An 18,353-nucleotide genomic window follows, 5' to 3' on the forward strand; every position below is an offset into this window, starting at 1 on the left:
ATTATTATTGTTTTTTTTATTATTATTAATTTACCCTCTTAATCTTCATAATCAAAATAACTTCCTCTCCCTCTTACAACAACATCTCTTCTCTTCTCTGACGACGTGTTTACTGGCGTGAAGGCTGGACAACCTGTCACTCACATGAGATCCACCAACAGCAAACCACAACCATCTAATCAATTCCCCATGATCAAAATCAAGTCTTATGTTCGAGAAGATGTTCGACACAGATAAACTTCACAACAGGAAAGAAAATACTATCACAACTTCTGTTCATGACGACTTTAAAATTGGTAGTTTTAGCAATTTCAAGACTTTTACCAATGTTAACAATATTACTAATAGTAATTTTTATAGTGAATTACGTTTCTAGCATGCTATCATTACACAGAGCTAAGGTATGTTCATGCTACACTGTGAACCCTGAATAAGGGATTGACAAACAGCTTAAGCCACTGTGAAGCAAATAATAGTAGTTGAGGCATAGATGTTCCATTTGATGGTGGGCTCAATATCTTCTGAGGACTAAACTGGAAAGAATGTCTCCGTCGATTGAGCTTCCCCGCTCACCATGCAAAATCGAGTGAGGTAATTCACACTTTCATTAGTTATGACTCTATGCCTGAAGTATGGGGATAGTCATGACTACTACATGAAATGAAAACAAGATTTTGTCTGCTTACGGAAAGCAGCCATTACTAAACTTGTGTAGTGGAGTATCTCTGTACTTTTAATTCATTTAATTCTCTCAAAGGACAGAAAAATTGCCTTAATATCATTGATCATCATCCTGTGTTTGGCCTCTGAGTCAGCCGTACTAACACTCTGTTCCTGACAAACACTCAGGGATTAACTATCCTCTCGCAAAAAGTTGTGTGAAGTCGTGGGGGACATAAAAATAGCCTGTGTGTATATGTGTGTGTGTGTTCCCAATATAGACGCTCTAGCTTGTAAACTGATACTTGCTCTTGTTGCGTGAAGGCTGGTGTCATAGATGTGTTTACAGCAATATTCTGACAGCTTGTGTTGCTATGATTCAGATTTCTGTTCTAAATAGACGAAGTGAGATCCGCAATCTATTTGAGGATTTTAAGAATGATCATCTTTTCATTTTGAACATTTTCTAACCTTAACTGGGTGATGATGACAAAGAAGACTTAGAAGGATAGTTCACCGGTTGATGGGCCCAATTGACTTCAATTGTATGAAAAACATATATACTATGGAAGTCAATGGGGTACATCAACAGTTTGGTTACAGACATTCTTCAAAATATCTTATTTTGTGTTCAACAGAAGAAAGAAATGCATGAAACGACATCAAAAGATGACATCATTTTCATTTTTGGGTAATCCATCCCTTTAAGGTGCTGCCATATTTACAGTTGTTGCAAATTTTCATGGCTGTAATCCATTAATTTGCCTCAGATGTACAGCATTAACAAACAATTTCTGTATGAGTTGTGCTTCATACATCACAACAATGTTGACAATAATGTAACTTCAACAGAAATTTTACTATCTCCAAATTTGCATACTTATACTAAGCCCTACAGCATGTGCTTTGTTGGTAATGTGAAAGTACATTCTTCTGAGAGTGTAGCAAAAGATTATGGCAGTATTGAAACATACAGTACTGTATACAATAATGAAATGTTGATACAATAGCCTTCTTAATTGTTCATGCAAGCGTTACCATAAAGCTAAATTTGTTTCCTTAAAATCTATCATTAATGCACTTTTAGGTTTGTACATTTAAAAACACAACACACATCCTGTTTAAGATGCGAATGCTATGCACCATGGGAGTTCTTTGGAAAACAATATAAAAGATATGCCTGTTTGAGCCGTGGACTGGCTGTTTGCTCCAAATACACTGACCCTTGCATGTGAGTTTGAGTATCAATAAAACTGTTAAAAAAAGCGAAAATAATCAATTTAAGAACACATTTCTATTTTTGGGAAACCAATGTACCATACAACTCTTATTAAGTCTGTATTTTGCACATTATGTATTATTCTGTATGCATTCAATACAAGTGACCTACTACATTTGCCAAAATGTGCAGTATTCAACAGAGTATAGCCTACAAATGTGCAGAATAAAATTTCCCATAATGCAATGTGTGCCACTTGACCATCCGTCTCGAAATTACGAACCGGAAGTGATATCAACCACAATATCAGAGTTCATAGTTTATAACATGTCTTTCTTGGCATTTTATTTGGTCAGACTGCAAGACATTTTTCAAAAATGTTACAATATAAAATAATACAAGGATGCGTTAACAATAGTCTGAAATTTGTGAAATTGTCACCTCTCAGTAACAATGGTGTAAAGCCTGGGGTAATTGCAGTTGTATTTGGCTTTAGCAAAACTATCAACAACACTGTTTTGATCAGGAAACGGGATTAAAGGATTGGACAGGAATGCTGCCTCTGATTAGCTCTTGATGTGGAATGAAAGTGTTAAGATGAAGAGAAGAACTAGGAAAAGTTTTGTTTCAAGGGAACATCTTTCATTGTGTCACAGCATTAGCATGTTGAGCTGCAGATCATTGCATTAGCAGCATGCAAGTGTTGAGTGCACGCATGTGCATGTGAGTGTATCGGAACAAACATACGTGTGCCTACAACCACACATACTCCAGCCACTACACACTCAACCTCTCAAGCTGTCTTTCCTCAAAAAACTGTCAACAGCCACTAGCGGATTCAACACGACATCTGCAACGTCTCAGACATCGCTATTGCCCCCCCAACCCCCCCCCCCCCATTTTCACTCGCTCTCTCTCTTTCTCTCTCCATCTCTTTTGCCCTATGCTGCTCAAACAGGCCTACCCAGCTTTTGTTTCAAAAAGCTGATGAAATTGTCCCATGGTCTACATCTGGCCCTCTGGACTTGACTTTGAAATCTGAGCCGGCCGTGGAGATGTTTGCATACCGCTTGTAAGCAGTGAGTGGGTTCAAGAGACCACGTTAATTAACGGACAGGATTGCACTGGTTTATCAACAGACCTCCCGTTTCAGCCCATCTCACGGTTTAGAAGAATCTCAAATGGACGTTTAATAGGACGGATGGGAACATTGAACTGACTAGCAATTTGAAGCAAAGCTGAGAAATTTGGAAAATAATCGAATACGGTGTTGTACTCGAAACCGGTCTTGGTCTCGAGAATGGTCTTGGGATCATTTTTTGAAGGTCTTGGTCTTGTCTCAGTCTTGACGGCATTTGTAATCAGTCTAGTCTCTGGCTCAGATTAAGAGGACTCGAGATTTTATTTCAAAATCGGTCAAGAACAAAATTCTGGGGATAACATTAAATTGTTGGTGCATTGTCTGATTTATTTGTTAACATAGTTGATGTGATTGGATTTAAAGCATACTGCTTCATCAATTAATTATTTTTAATTTGATGTCTTTTCTTACTGTTGTCCCAGGTCAGAATTCAACAGGGAAGTGTGTCAAAAGTATCACCAAAATTAATACAAATGTCCAGAAAAATCAAGATATTCTCAGGCAGTAAAAGTAGATCTTTCAGTTGAATTTGAGGATTGCTGAACTTGTCTTGGTCTTGACTTGGTCTTTCTCTGACTTGGTCTTTGTCTTGTTTTGGTCTTAACCCCTCAACGTCTTGGTCTTGTTTTGGTTTCAACCCCTCAAAGTATTGGCCTTGTCTTGGTCTCAACCCCTTAAAGTCTTGGCCTTGTCTTGGTCTCAACCCCTTAAAGTCTTTGTCTTGTTTTTGTCCCAACCCCTCAAAGTCTTGGTCTTGTCTTTGTCTCAACCCCTTAAAGTCTTGGCCTTGTCTTGGTCTCAACCCCTTACAGTCTTGGTCTTGTTTTGGTCTCAACCCCTTAAAGTCTTGGTCTTGCTTTGGTCTCAACCCCTCAAAGTCTTGGTCTTGTCTTGGTCTTAACCCCTCAAAGTATTGGTCTTGTCTTTGTCTCAACCCCTCAAAGTCTTGGTCTTGTTTTGGTCTCAACCCCTCAAAGTATTGGTCTTGTCTTGGTCTCAACCCCTCAAAGTCTTGGTCTTGTCTTGGTCTCAACCAATCAAAGTATTGGTCTTGTCTTGGTCTCAACCCCTCAAAGTCTTGGTCTTGTTTTGGTCTCATCCCCTCAAAGTATTGGTCTTGTCTTGGTCTCAACCCCTCAAAGTCTTGGTCTTGTCTTGGTCTCAACCCCTCAAAGTCTTGATCTTGTCTTTGTCTCAACCCCTTAAAGTCTTGGTCTTGTTTTGGTTCCAACCCCTCAAAGTCTTGGTCTTGTCTTTGTCTCAACCCCTTAAAGTCTTCCCAGATAGCAATAAATATTCGGCCCAAATTTGGCCCATATTTGCATCTTTCTTATGGCCCACATTTGGCCTTGACTGACGGCGTTGACTCAGGGTGACTGTGGCTGCCTTAACTCAGCCACAAATCCAACTTATATGGGCCACATCTGAAATTCTGTTATGGCCCACATTTGGCCTTGACTTACGGCGTTGACTCAGGGTGAGTGTGGCTGCCTAACCTCAGCCACAGGTTCACCCTATATGGGCCAGATGTCAGGTGTGATGTGGACCAAATCTGGGCCAAATAAATGTACCATAATGTGAAACCACCCTATAATGTGCCAGATGTGTGCCAGATCAGAGCCATACCATATTCTCACCTATGTTGCCGGCAAGATGCGGGCCAGGTATGGGCCAAAAGACATGCCCGGCTCATGACATTTGGGCCACCTTTGGCTCACACAATATTTGCCGTAACACAAGTTAGGTCCGGCTCATGACATTCGGCCCAAGTCTGGCCCACACAACACTTGCCATAACCTTTTTCAAGCCCGGCTCATGACATTTGGCCCAAGTCTGGCACACACAACACTTGCCGTAACCTATTTCATGCCCGGCTCATGACATTTGGGCCACCTTTGGCTCACAAAATATTTGCCGTAACACAACTTAGGTCCGGCTCATGACATTCGGCCCAAGTCTGGCCCACACAACACTTGCCGTAACCTATTTCAAGTCCCACTCGTGACATTTGGCCCAAGTCTGGCCCACACAACACTTGCCGTAATCTATTTCATGCCCGGTTCATGACATTTGGGCCACTTTTGGCCCACACAATATTTGCCATAACACACGCTAGGTCCGGCTCATGTAATTTGGCCCACATTTGGCCCACACAACACTTGCCAGTGCCGTAACTGAGCCGTAAGTGCCAAAAGTGGCCCAGATTAGGTCCAAATCTGTCTGCTATCTGGGTTGGTCTTGTTTTGGTCCCAACCCCTCAAAGTCTTGGTCTTGTCTTTGTCTCAACCCCTCAAAATCTTGGTCTTGTTTTGGTCTTAACCCCTCAATGTCTTGGTCTTGTTTTGGTCTCAACGCCTCAAAGTCTTGATCTTGTCTTTGTCTCAACCCCTTAAAGTCTTGGTCTTGTTTTGGTCCCAACCCCTCAAAGTCTTGGTCTTGTCTTTGTCTCAACCCCTCAAAATCTTGGTCTTGTTTTGGTCTTAACCCCTCAAAGTCTTGGTCTTGTTTTGGTCTCAACCCCTCAAAGTCTTGATCTTGTCTTTGTCTCGACCTATTTTGGTCTTGACTACAATACTAGTTACAGGCCTCTCATATATGGATGGTTTGTTTAAACGTATTAAAAAAATAATTCACTGATTTGATCAGAAGAACATTTTAGTTTTTTTATAGTAGCAAAACACTTAAATAAACAGTTTAATGTTATATGTTTTAACTCAAGTTAAATATATTTGTTTTATTTGTAATATTTGGTAAATCTTAGTAAAAGTGTAGTCATTTTGGAAATTTTGGTCATTTTTAGTAATTTTAGATATTTTTGGTACATTCTCTTTTAAGTTTAATGCTGTTGCCCTATTTTAGATTTAAAAAGTTATATTGAGTTATATAATAAAGTTATATTATATAGTTAAATTGAAAAATTATATTATATTATATTACACTCCTAAGTTTGAGGTATTGTTCATGGACATACTGTGCAGGATTCAAAGTTATTATTTTTTTATTATTATTATTTACATGACTGAATGACAATTTTTGAACCCAATGCAGGTATTTCCAGGATTTTTTCTTTGTATATTTCCATTTTAACTAACTAACTACATTAGTGGGTCCTAACATCCCTTTATTTTTCTTTGAAGTTCAATAACTTAGATTAGCATACGCAGGCCTGCATACTTTGGTTAAGGTAAAGTTACCAACCTAAAAAGAACAGAGTAGTGTAGCTAAAAAGAGTCTTTTAAAAAAATTGGCTAACTACCTTGACAAGTTTCTCAAAAGTCTCAATAGCTTTCAAATCTTCTAGAATGTTACATTAACTCATCATTGTCAACTTTCAACAAATTCACACTCCATTATTTAGCTTGTTAGCATGTGGGAGAAAGAGTGTAGTAGCTCAACAAAACAATTCAAATTCGAATTTTGAAAGCATGTTTTTGATGGTCAAGCACTCATTTAACTTTAGCACCTAATTTTTCTCGCATTTTAATAGTTCAGTGTGTATTTGGCAGCTCTACTAATAGGACGAGTGTAGCATTTGACAGCTCGCGGTCTTCCACGCACCGCGGGACAGATGGACCAGATGCCCATCACACCAATCCCACTTGTTCCATGCAGTTCACCCGTATTGAATGAACGCAAATCTAATCGATATAAAAACTCTATTAAAAACATGCTAAGACACTAATCCCCGCACTAGCGCTCGAGTTTCACACATTATGAAAAGTCTGGGGATTTTCTGCTCTTCCAAAGCAGTTGGAGTTCAGATCACACAGCATTCCCACTTCAAAGTGTGCGTGGCATCAGAGGTCCGAAACCGCCTTCGAAGTTTCCCGTTCCACCTTCTCTCTGTTAACGTCTCTCGATATCATTGTCTGGAGCATTTAATCGAATAAATCACGCTTTGCTTTTTATCTCATCGTGAGGCCCTTTGTTTTCAGCCTCCGAAACAAAAGCATCAATAAATCCTGTTGGCAAACAGGCCGTCTAACATGGAAAAGTGATCCTGGGCTGGAATTACAAAGGCACAGAGAAGGGAATTGAGAGATTAAGCAAAGGATGTGAACGTAATGACTTTAAAGTAGATAATCCGGTTTATCTGGGGCCAGCGATTGCTTGATATTTATAGTTGATCATCAATCTTAATTGGTTTGTTATTCTTTATGAATAGAATATTAAAGTGAGCGCTGCTTTGTTTTGCTTTCATTCATGTGTGGTAGGGCTGGGAGGAAATGTAGAGGTGTCTTTGAGGAACATTCAGCTCAGACTCTTTAAGCTGAAAGAAAAGCAACAGCCATGCACTCTGTGTCTATGACTTAGACAGGATTAGATTTATTAAATTTGAGTAGCTTTCTCACACCACACAGACTATGTCCCTCCTTTTCCTAATCCTATCAAATCAACATCAAATTTGGCTCACTGTGAACATAATAGCCAATATATTTGTTATTAGACTTTTATTATTTCAATTTATTCCAATTGATTCCAATCATTTCATAACACGTTTCACCATTTCTCTATTTCAAAAGTCTAGGGTGGGCTAGATTTTTTTTTAGGTTCTTAAAATAATTGTCTTACAGTCTATGACTGCATTTATTTTTATCAAAAATGTATTAAAAATGTAATATTATTACAATTTAAAATAAGTGTTTTATATTATATTTTGTATAATATATATATATATATATATATATATATATATATATATATGTATCGTTATTCTTGTGATGACAGCTGAATTCAACATCAGAATCCAGCATCATTACTCCCGTCTTCAGTGTCATATGATCCACAAGAAATTATCAAGAAATCATTCTGATTTGCTGCTCATGAAGCATTTCTTATTATTATTAATGTTTACAAAACACCGTTTTCAACTAAAAACGGAAAGCTTTTTATGTGGTTTGCCCGACAACAGCATTTTGGGTGCCTGAAAATGCAAGCTTTTAAAAATGCAAGTTCCATGTAATCCAAATCGTCTCCATGTAATCAAAACAAAAACGCGAATTTGTGATGTTATGCGAATGCGTGTTATGTATTTAGATTATCGGCGTGTAGTGTTTCTTTACAAATACTACATCGTTTTTAGTCGTTTTCACAGATCGTTTTGACGACGTTCTCTTCTGTACGCAAAAAAACAAAAAAGGATAAACTTTTCCATTTTCAGTCCATTGTTGTCATGTAAACATACCCCAAAATTTAAAGCTCATGTTCTGTTTAGATTTGTTCTCCGTTACCAGATTTCTCGTTCGTTTCCATGGTCTCTAATTGAGTTACGCACCTGTTTTTTTTCCCGTTAATTATCATTCACTGTGTGTAAAATATTCAATTTTTTTTAAATTAATTATATATATTTTTATTCAGAAGTATTTATTTTTAAATATTTATTTACTCTATTTTTGTCACGTCAGTATTAGGACTCCGTCACATTGCGTCTCTCTGTGTGTGTTCTACGTCATTTACCAGGAAACTAACACGACTACAAGACATTCACATTTTGGCTGCTTGTTTGATGAATGGCTTTATGACTCTATTCTTGTCCTCAGCGTCAACGAGACACTAGCCAATCAGAGTTAAGTAAGTACAACCCCCCTCTCCCTCTGTATGTCACGTACTGCTTATTTCTCTCTGTCAGTATTATATTAGAAGGTGATCACTTCATACATTCACTGATCATTATGGTAATATGTCTGCTCCCTCAGATTGCATTCACTAATTCTATATTTTATTTCATAGGAAAATATTAAGAGCTCATGAACACAAACTTTTATATGGCACAAACACACTTAAACATTATCCAATAATAAATTAAATGCCCTTGTAACTTTAAACCTACAGGGTCGTAGTTAAAGGGTCTTTCCACAAGGGGGCGTTTTGTTATGAATGATTCCTCACATTGGGATTGAATCAATTAAATCACTTATTTTAAGTGCTTAATTGAATTAGAATCAGGTATTAGAATTGTATGATCATTTCTAAGATTAATTTAGATATCTAGAACTCTTTATATTGTACTTAAAGTTCAAGCCATATAATATACACACCTGTTAAAAGTTTGGGGTCAGAAAGATTTTTTTAAATGTTTTTTTAAAAAGAAGTCTCATTTGCTCACCAAGGCTGCATTTATTTGATAAAAAAAAACTGTACTATTCTGAAACATTATTACAATTTTAAAGAACAGCGTTCTTTTTATGTATTTTCAAATGTCATTTATTCCTGTGATGGCAAAGTTGATTCTTTCGAAATCATTGAAAAATGCTGATTTCCTCAAGAAACATTTCTTATTATAATTGTTGATTATTATAATATGTTGAAAACAGTTGTGTTGCTTCATATTTTTGTGAAAACCATGATATATTTTGTTCAGGTTTCTTTGAATAGAAAGATCCAAAGAACAGAAATAATGACTTCATGACTTTACTTTTGATCAATTTAACACATCCAAGTGATGATTGAACATATTTAATAGATTAAGATGCTGTCAACATGCAAATGATCTATATATGGCAGTGTCAACACAAACATATGGAAATGTATGGATGCTAAAGCCAAACTTTACATTTAATTTGCTACAATTGCTAAAGAAATTTCACAAAATAATCTAGTTGTTTTTTTATATCAACTTTAATCAAATTTAATCCTTTGAAACAATTAGTGTAATTATTCACTCACCTTACAACCACCCAACTGTTTTATATCTTAAAAGGCCTCTGTTATATCAAGCATAATGCATGAAAGGTCAAAGGTCATCTACTCTCCAGACACACGCCTGGCATGATGTTGTGTCCTGCTGTCGACTGGCATGTCTGTCTCAGAAGCTGATAATGCCCACTGAGACCAAAGCCATTCCTGGCATTCAAAGGGAAATGCCATAAGCAGGCAACATAATCTTCCTGTCTGATGTGTGTCTAGTACATCTAGTCAGTTGCAATATGGAGTCTACAGTCAGTTTGAGCATTTTCAAATGCTGGATTTATGACCAAATGATCAGTAACTCACTCATAGTCAGTGATAAAGTAATGCTGGCACAGTAATTTGGCCCAGCACCAAGCGCCATACCTACGTCTCCATGCTTTTTGCGAGCCATAAAATGTCAGAGGGTCTAGATTTTCACGGTGTGCAAGCCTGTTGCTTTCTAGTGCTCTGTGCTCGGGCCAGGCAGATAAATTCAGTATTAGAGCCGCACTAAAGAGAGAATGAACCCAGCAGTAGATCCGGGCAATGACCAAACTCCTGCTGCAGCTGCCCGACTGGTAAAGAGCAAGAACAAAGGAAACATACAGTGGGGTCCAAATGTTTGGGACCACTGTGGAAAATTATCCTACAGTACTGTAATTTGCATTTTTGTCCTAATTAAATTATTAAATTAAATTAAATTAAATTAAATTAAAGTAAATTATTTGAACAGGGTAACAGTTTGAGTGATTTAAAAGCAAATGTGTTGCAAATACAAAACAAAATAAAATAATACAAAACAAAACATAACAAAAGCAAAAAAAGAAACAAAACAAAAACAAAACAAAAACAAGACTTAGCACTTACTTATTTACTTCTACATGAGAGTTCTTAAAAAAAGAAAAACGGAAGAAACATTATTTTAAAGTAAGTTTAAAAAACATATTTTTAAATTTAAAAAAAGTTTTTATCAATATATATATATATATATATATATATATATATATATATATATATATTAGTGCTGTCAAACGATTAAAATATTTAATTGCGATTAATCGCATTAATGCCATAGTTAACTCGGCCATAGTTATTAATCGCACATTTTTATCTATTCTAAATGTCCCTTGATTTCTATTTGTCTCATTATTTTTTCTAATTTTAATGCTCTTATCAACATGGAAAAGTGGATCAGCAGTAAGTTTGTTCTTAGCTGTGGTATCCATGTGCTTCTGTCTGAAGTCATCCATTGTAGAGCTTAGATCGGGCCCAAAAAATCAAGCCCGACCCGAGCCCGTGCGCATTGTGTCCGAGCCCGGCCCGGCCCGACACATAAACTGTAATTATGAGCCCGAGCCCGATTTAAACCCGTCCATTTTTTTAATACGTGGGTCGTTTTAACTGACGTTCTCAACTACTTTCTATGTTACTTTCTCCCGCCCGCAACATTTTTGTCCCGCTCCCGCCCGCAAATACACTCTTTTTTTTGTAGGCTACCTCCAAATACTTTCACCTACGTGTCGCCACAATACACATAAGCATAAATGCTCCTGATAAATTATTTGTTATTAAAGCATTAACACACAAACCACTGTTATAACATAAAAGCAAGCAGGCTACTGAGTGCATGGTTTGGCATGACTGAATGCGCGCAAAGTGCGCTCCCTTAATAATTCCTAAAAAGCTGACATCAGTTCATCGCAAACTCACACATCTGTTATTATCAATGAAGCTGACTGCACAATGCATCTTTCATAATATATACACTTTGTTTGTTATAATTTGAGGATTTGCCAGCATACAGAATTCAGCACTGAACAAAAAGTCAGTTTTCAGCGGTGAGGGGAGTCTATTTTAAATGCTTCTGATTGGCCATTGCATTCAAGAAATCAACACATATGTCTGTGATTGGCTACATCCCTCAACGCTGCAAACATGTTATAAAAAGAAACTCTGCCCTGTAAATCGTTTCTATTTTGTTTTAGTTGTTCTTGTTGCTTTTCTGCAACATGAATAAAAATGTATTAGTTTTTATGTTTTATTCATAGATATTTCTAGTTTGCGGGAGTCCCGCGAATCGTTTTATTCTCCCGTATCCGCACACAGAGTGAGTGCATTACTGCTCGAGCCCGCCCTCGCACTCGGCCATCAAATCTAGTCCCGCGCCGCACTCTATTGCGTTGAGAGTGCACGACTCTAAATCGGCGTCTCGCGCTCGCGCCATCCAGTCAAAACGTAACGTTAGCCTACACCTATTTGGCCGGCGCGCAAGCCCAAAAAAGTATGTGCGGCGTGCCTGTTGTTTTGTTTCCGATCTAGCTATCCGGTGTGATGTTGTAGTTTTTCCAACGTTACTAGTTGTTGCAACAACATTTGAAAAAAATACAAAGTTGGCTAGGCCAAAAAGAGCGTTAATCTCGCGATAAAAAAATTGACGCCGTTAAAATGTGTTTGCGTTAACGCCGTTAATAACGCGTTTAACGCACAGCACTAATATATATATATAAAACGGTTAGTTCCAATCCTTAATTCTGATTGGTCAATAGTTGTGTTTTATTCACGATAAAACACGGCTATGACCGCTTCACCCATGTTCTATGTTGTGTTTACCTCATTACCCTGTGTATGTAAGTTCTGGTGTTTTCACTTTTGAGTTGTCTGGTGTCGTCTATGTTTGACTTGTGTTGCCTCTCCTGGAATATATTGTGGATACCAGTGGGGATTTCTTTAAGACTGCAAGGGAAGCTCGGCTTCCCCTATAGTGTAAAAAAAAATGAATGGTCAAATATGTACTATTGTGTTAATATTTTATTGACTAAAAATGCATTAGAACACGTTGATCTCGAAGACGAGTTCGTTCAGGATCAGCTACATATAGCTGGTCGGCTGTCTCGATTTCCTTCTCATACATTCCCGGAGTGTCACAGTGCATTTCCCTGTTGAAGCCTAGCACCAATTGACTTCTATAGGGCTGCTTTGAATTTTTTTTTTCAGTTCTTCGAAACTAGACGGTCATTGGATAAATGCTGCGATTATGTCCCGCCCACGGACGCTCAGTGTCTCTCGGGAGACTGGAGGCGGGCCTGGACCCCCGGGCTTCTGCGTGATGATTGGAGGGTCTGTCGAAAGACTGCATCTCTTTTTGATTGACAGCGATTTTGTACTATAAAAGTCACTGATGCTGAAGCTATTCGAGCTCAGTCCCATCGCGGATTTCGAAAGACAAACTGCTGCAATTGCTAGCCTATTTTCATCAAACATTTCACACAATTATACACCACATTCCTCGTTTCAGTTTAACCTAATTCCCACATTTCCTCCGTCGAGTTTATCGTCTGTTCATTCATAGTAGGCTAGGCTATAAATAAATTGACAATTTTTATGATGTAGGCCGAAAATGAGCTTCCCCTCTTTGAAAGACCAGCAGTCGCCACTGGTGGATACTTTGTTTGAAACTCTGAACCTTTGTCTTCGTGCAATGATACAGCACAAGTTTGTTACAGAACACTGGACCTAGAAGTAGTGATAGAGGCATGTATTTCAATTTTGTTTTGTTTGGGAGAGCATGTTTTTTTTTCTTTTTTTTTTTCTGTCACTATGGACCTTTCTGCCGTCCACTTATTGTACCTTGAGCAGGAGGACCGCTCCCTCGAGGGAAATTTGGATGAGCTCCTCAATCTCGCTCACTTAAGATCGTACTCGTGCGACTGCCAATGGACCTTCTTGCTCGTTGGCCTGAACTCTGCCACCAAAACGCAGCTGTCCGGGGTTGGACCTCGAGGGTATGTGTAGTGGGCGCTGAGCTCCTGTGTGGATCCGCTTTCACCGTCGGCCCAGCAGATGACTACGACAGCCCCACTCCTGACTAGACATGTGCCGGTATTCGGTAATGCGATAAATCGCGGTAATGAATATGCACGATATTGTTATCGCGGGGACTTCGAAATACCGTGAAAAATAATAGATCCGAATTTAGATTTTTAGAACGCGCATCAGCTTATTTTCCATCAACCGCTTAAAAAAACAATGCGTATATGCTGCGCAAAACACGTGCGCACTTTGATGTAAACAATCCCCACATCACATGTATAAGCACTGTGTGAATGCAGTGTGCACTCTAGTCTAATGTAAACAATCCTCACATGGAAAAGAAGCACGGCGGAAGGAGGAACGCTGCCGACTATTTATCCCCCGCATGGCTGCCAACTCTCAAGCATTCAGCAGCTTGAGACTCACGCAATTGACACTTTCACACGGTCTCGCGCCACACATCCATTTTCTCACGCAGAGAAAAATCGCGGAGCAAAGAGGACACTGACACCGACAGACTAGACAGAGCAGGTTACTTTTGATATGAAAAAAATATCAGCTCTCAGGTTTTATAACGAAATTCAGACAATAAATACTGTTTTGGTGCTTGTAAATGACGTGACAGATCGCGCGCCTCAGATCAAGTAAACCGATCATCTGTTACTTTTTATTAAAGATACAGTACAACCCACCGAAAGGTATACGTACTTTCGATCAATCAGTGTTTTTCAACCACGGAAAGAGGTCAATAACACTGCAGGAGAACAATTATGTCACAGAACGTTACATTTACCTCAGGAAAGCCATTTAATGTTAGTTGACTATAAGAAAATAGCTATAGAGAGGAGTATTTTGCTAAATATGTGCACTATATTACATATTTTAATATATGTTTACTTGTCATTATATAATTGTTATTATAATGAAAATTACGGCATATTACATTTTTATATTTATATTATTATTATATTTATATTGTATGCATTATATTTAATTTCTCTCTGTATGTTTACAGCATTATGTGAGATATATTTTTTCTTGAGAAAAAATTAAATGCAGGCTATCTACTGTAGCCTACCTAATATTTATCCAAATGAGTCAATATTGAATCAAGATTGAAATTAAATCCAAGAATTTAATTGAAATCATGAAAATGGTGTTAAGCAATAATACAAACAGTAGCCTCAGTAACTGTACCATGTAAACATTATAACATGTTGTCACTAAAAAATAAAATGAATGTTTTGACAATCACAATTACACATTGTGATGCAAGTTTTTTTAGATACCCCCAATCCGTCTGTTTCTCTTGTGCAATTAAAATATCGTGATAATACCGTATACCGTGATAAAAGCTCAATCAATTAATCGCAGCATGAAAATTTGATACCGGCACATGCCTACTCCTGACCCAGTGCCCAGCCAGCTAACACCACGCTGCGAGGAGCTACAGCACGTGCCCCACAGACGGAGAGAGTACCTCAGTCGCGATGTTGCAGCCTAGTGCAACTTCTTCACTCAGAAGGATCGATCGAGCTTGACATCACGTCAGAGCCTAAGGGGACCCCGTCTGACTAGGTGTTTTAGCCGGCTGACTCATCTATCGCCATGGAAGTGAGAACCACCTACCCTCACGCCACTGAGAGTTACTACCGGCTGGATTTAATGGACAATATTTTTGAGTACCCGCCTCCGGCCTCTGATACCCCCTTTCCACCAAGGCAATTTGAGTGCTGGTTCAGAGCCAGAGCGTAGTTTCAAATCAGTTCTTTGTTTTTCGACACCAAAAGCACCGATCGGTGTATGACACCCAAAGCTCTGAATCAGGAAAAGAGGTTAGTAAGTAGCACCAAAACATTGCTTGTCTAGAAGTAAGAACCGTTTGCATCAGAGGCTGGGGGCGTGGTTACTGTGACCAATAAGATGAACAAAAACTTGTGACCGCCATTTTACGCCACTAAGCAGCTCGATTGTAATCTCCGTCTATGCAAATCACGGCGAGCTGCACGAACACGTTGGATTCACCATGTTTGGATGCCGATGTAGGTTCGCAAAGCCACGAGCATCAATAGTAATGCAACGACTGCCATTGTTGATGAAAGGCTTGTTCGAGATGTATCGGAGCTGCGCAGATCGATCGGAGTGTTTTGAGAGCATACGACTCCTTGTGCTTTTGGATCGTTCTAGCAGTGCTTTGATGTCATGCAAGAAGCCGATGCATCTCAAACACGTCTTGTGTGTTTGTGTTTGGCGCTGCTGCACTAGCATTAATGGGTAACATGAGATGTATACAGTGACGTAAGACCTGGTTCTGTGTTGGCTCTCTGGCTTGTGAAAAGGCAAACTGGTTCTTAGAAGGCAAGTCAGTCGAACCAACTCCAAACCGGCACTAGCTCTGGCTCTGAACTGGCACCCGGTTCATGCTGGTGGAAAAGGGGTATGAGTGCTCAGCTCCACCATGACCTGTCACCCTGGCTCCTGCACCTGGGATCCTTCCTCCCTTGACTCCAGCATGGACCATCTGGCATTCGGCCTCACCGTGCTCACTCGGACCGTCGGCTCCACCTGGGTCTGACATCGCTATGCCTCCACCATGGAATACTTGGGGGCCGTCTGCTGCACTCTTGCCCTCCACCCCTACGGCTCCGGCTGGCTCCGCCCTCCCTCAGGTTTCGCCTCTGCCCTTGGTCGCTCCAGCTCCACCTCCACCTCTGCACCACTTCCATCTCGGGGGGTCGTTGCCGCGGCTCCTTCACGCCGCCTAGGTCTTCGGTGTCTCTCCACCCCATTGGCACTCCATCTGTACGGTGGGCTCTATCTCCATCTCCGTCGTCGCCTCCGGTCGTCCCTATGGTGGCGTCAGGACTCTTCACACCCTGGCCACTCCCCCCTGCGAAACCACCGAGGTACTCAGTCTGGGCTGTGGCCTACGTCTCCACTATCTCTTTCCTGTGTAAGGCCATCATCTGGTTGTCACCTCCACCTGCACCTCCCTGGACTTTTGTTTATTTGGAAATTTTGTGTATTTATTCTCATCCTCCTCCGCCTTTTCAGGAGGGGGGCGTAATGTCACAGTTATGTTCAGACTTTGTTTTAAGTTTAGACTTTGTTTTCTGTTTTCCACCTGAGTTTGTTGTCATGGTTATTTATTTGATTTCGTCATTTGGTTAAGCTGTGTTCACCTCATTACTGCACACCGTAAGTTCTAGTGTTTTCACTTTTGAGTTGTCTGGTGTTGTCTATGTTTGACTTATGTTGCCTCTCCTGGAATTGTGAATTGTGGATACTATTAAACTCTGTTTGAAACTCCCGAACCTTCGTCTTTGTGCATTGATACAGCAAAAGTTTGTCCTAGCCATTAATAAATAAATTAATAGCTAGGACAAAAATAGGAGTGACCCATTTATCAATTAAATTATTCATATATAAAGTTTATGCGTCAAATAATTGTTTTCTTGCATATAGGGCATAAATGGGTGGCTGATTTCCCATGATGCATGTGTGTGCCAGCAGCCATGCATTAGATGGCCTCAACCTCTGGTACAGCAGTGAGCTGTCTTTGACTAAGGCCATAATTATTAAAGCTGTTTAATCATACGTCTCATGGGAGATCGACGATACTTCTATGCGCGGAATCGTGAACCCACTCAGGAGATGCCACAACCCTCGCACTCCTCAATAATCCTTCACAGTTAATGCCTCAAGCCGGACGATGCGTGCTCGCATCCGCCAGGAACACCCCCCGAATTTAAAACCATGACCCGCACTTACACGTGTTCATACGGACGGACTCACACTCGGCTGTACACTCTGCGGGGGATTTTCTCTTCGTCTTGCTTTTTTCATGGAGGCATCTTGTTTTTTCGTTTGCTCCGTGACATTTGTTCTTGCAGCTGAACATGTGCAGCACAATTTCTTGATTCTTCCAGGATGGACAGCTGTGGTGCAAATTATACTTAATCCGTTTGCTTTGGGAGGATTAGGCTGGTACAGTGTGTGTGGAGTGGATGCAGAGGGGGTTCAAGCTCCCCCTTGGGTCATATTAACCCTACACAACCAAAAGTCCTCACGCACCCCCGGTACTTTCTTTTGACGTGGACTTAGAAGTCGACCATGAGTCACAGACTGACCATTAAGGAGAGAACCAGAGTTTTTGACAGGCTAATTGGCCTGAAAGAATGTTGTTTGTGTATAATGAGTGCTTCTGTTACAGGAAATTGCATAATTTTGTCTTTTCTCACATTATTATCTTTTTATCTGCAGGAGTTTCTTTTCAAATGTCAAATGGAATGTTATAGCACTGGGTCCCTTTTCAAATCATGAGATGGATTATGGATTGGCTGCATCCCAAAGGAAGTTAAACTGAAATGACAGGAAGTGATTTGCATTATTTCTAAAACCCAGAAACGAGTTAGCATGTTTGTACTTCTGGTTCCATCATCTGGAAGTCAGTTGCTTTTTCTTAAGTGGGTTTAAGTGGCTAAAATTTTGGCATTAAAATTAATAAAAGTAGTGTTCATTTGTGAAGATTATCATGGTCAATGGTTGGTCAATTTACTGACATTTATACGCTGGGTTTATTTAGAGTCCCAAATAATACATTTAGAATATACAAAGTAAGAATGACGTCTAACCAAGAGCAAAACCTTTAATGTTGATTAAAATAATTTCATATATTTAATCAACTTCATATACTAGTTATATTATATTTAATAAAAAAAAACATTCCTCTCATAAATCGATCATATAGTGCACAAGATGAATTTTTATTCATTCTATTTTATTATTTTTGAAGCTTGACAGCAGGGCCGGGGAAAGACAATCCAGCGCTCTGGGCAAAATAGGAATATGCCG

Source organism: Siphateles boraxobius, unplaced genomic scaffold, assembly GCF_051911475.1.
Source record: "Siphateles boraxobius isolate OS27281-9 unplaced genomic scaffold, OSU_SipBor_1 65, whole genome shotgun sequence".
Classification (NCBI taxonomy): domain Eukaryota; kingdom Metazoa; phylum Chordata; class Actinopteri; order Cypriniformes; family Leuciscidae; genus Siphateles; species Siphateles boraxobius.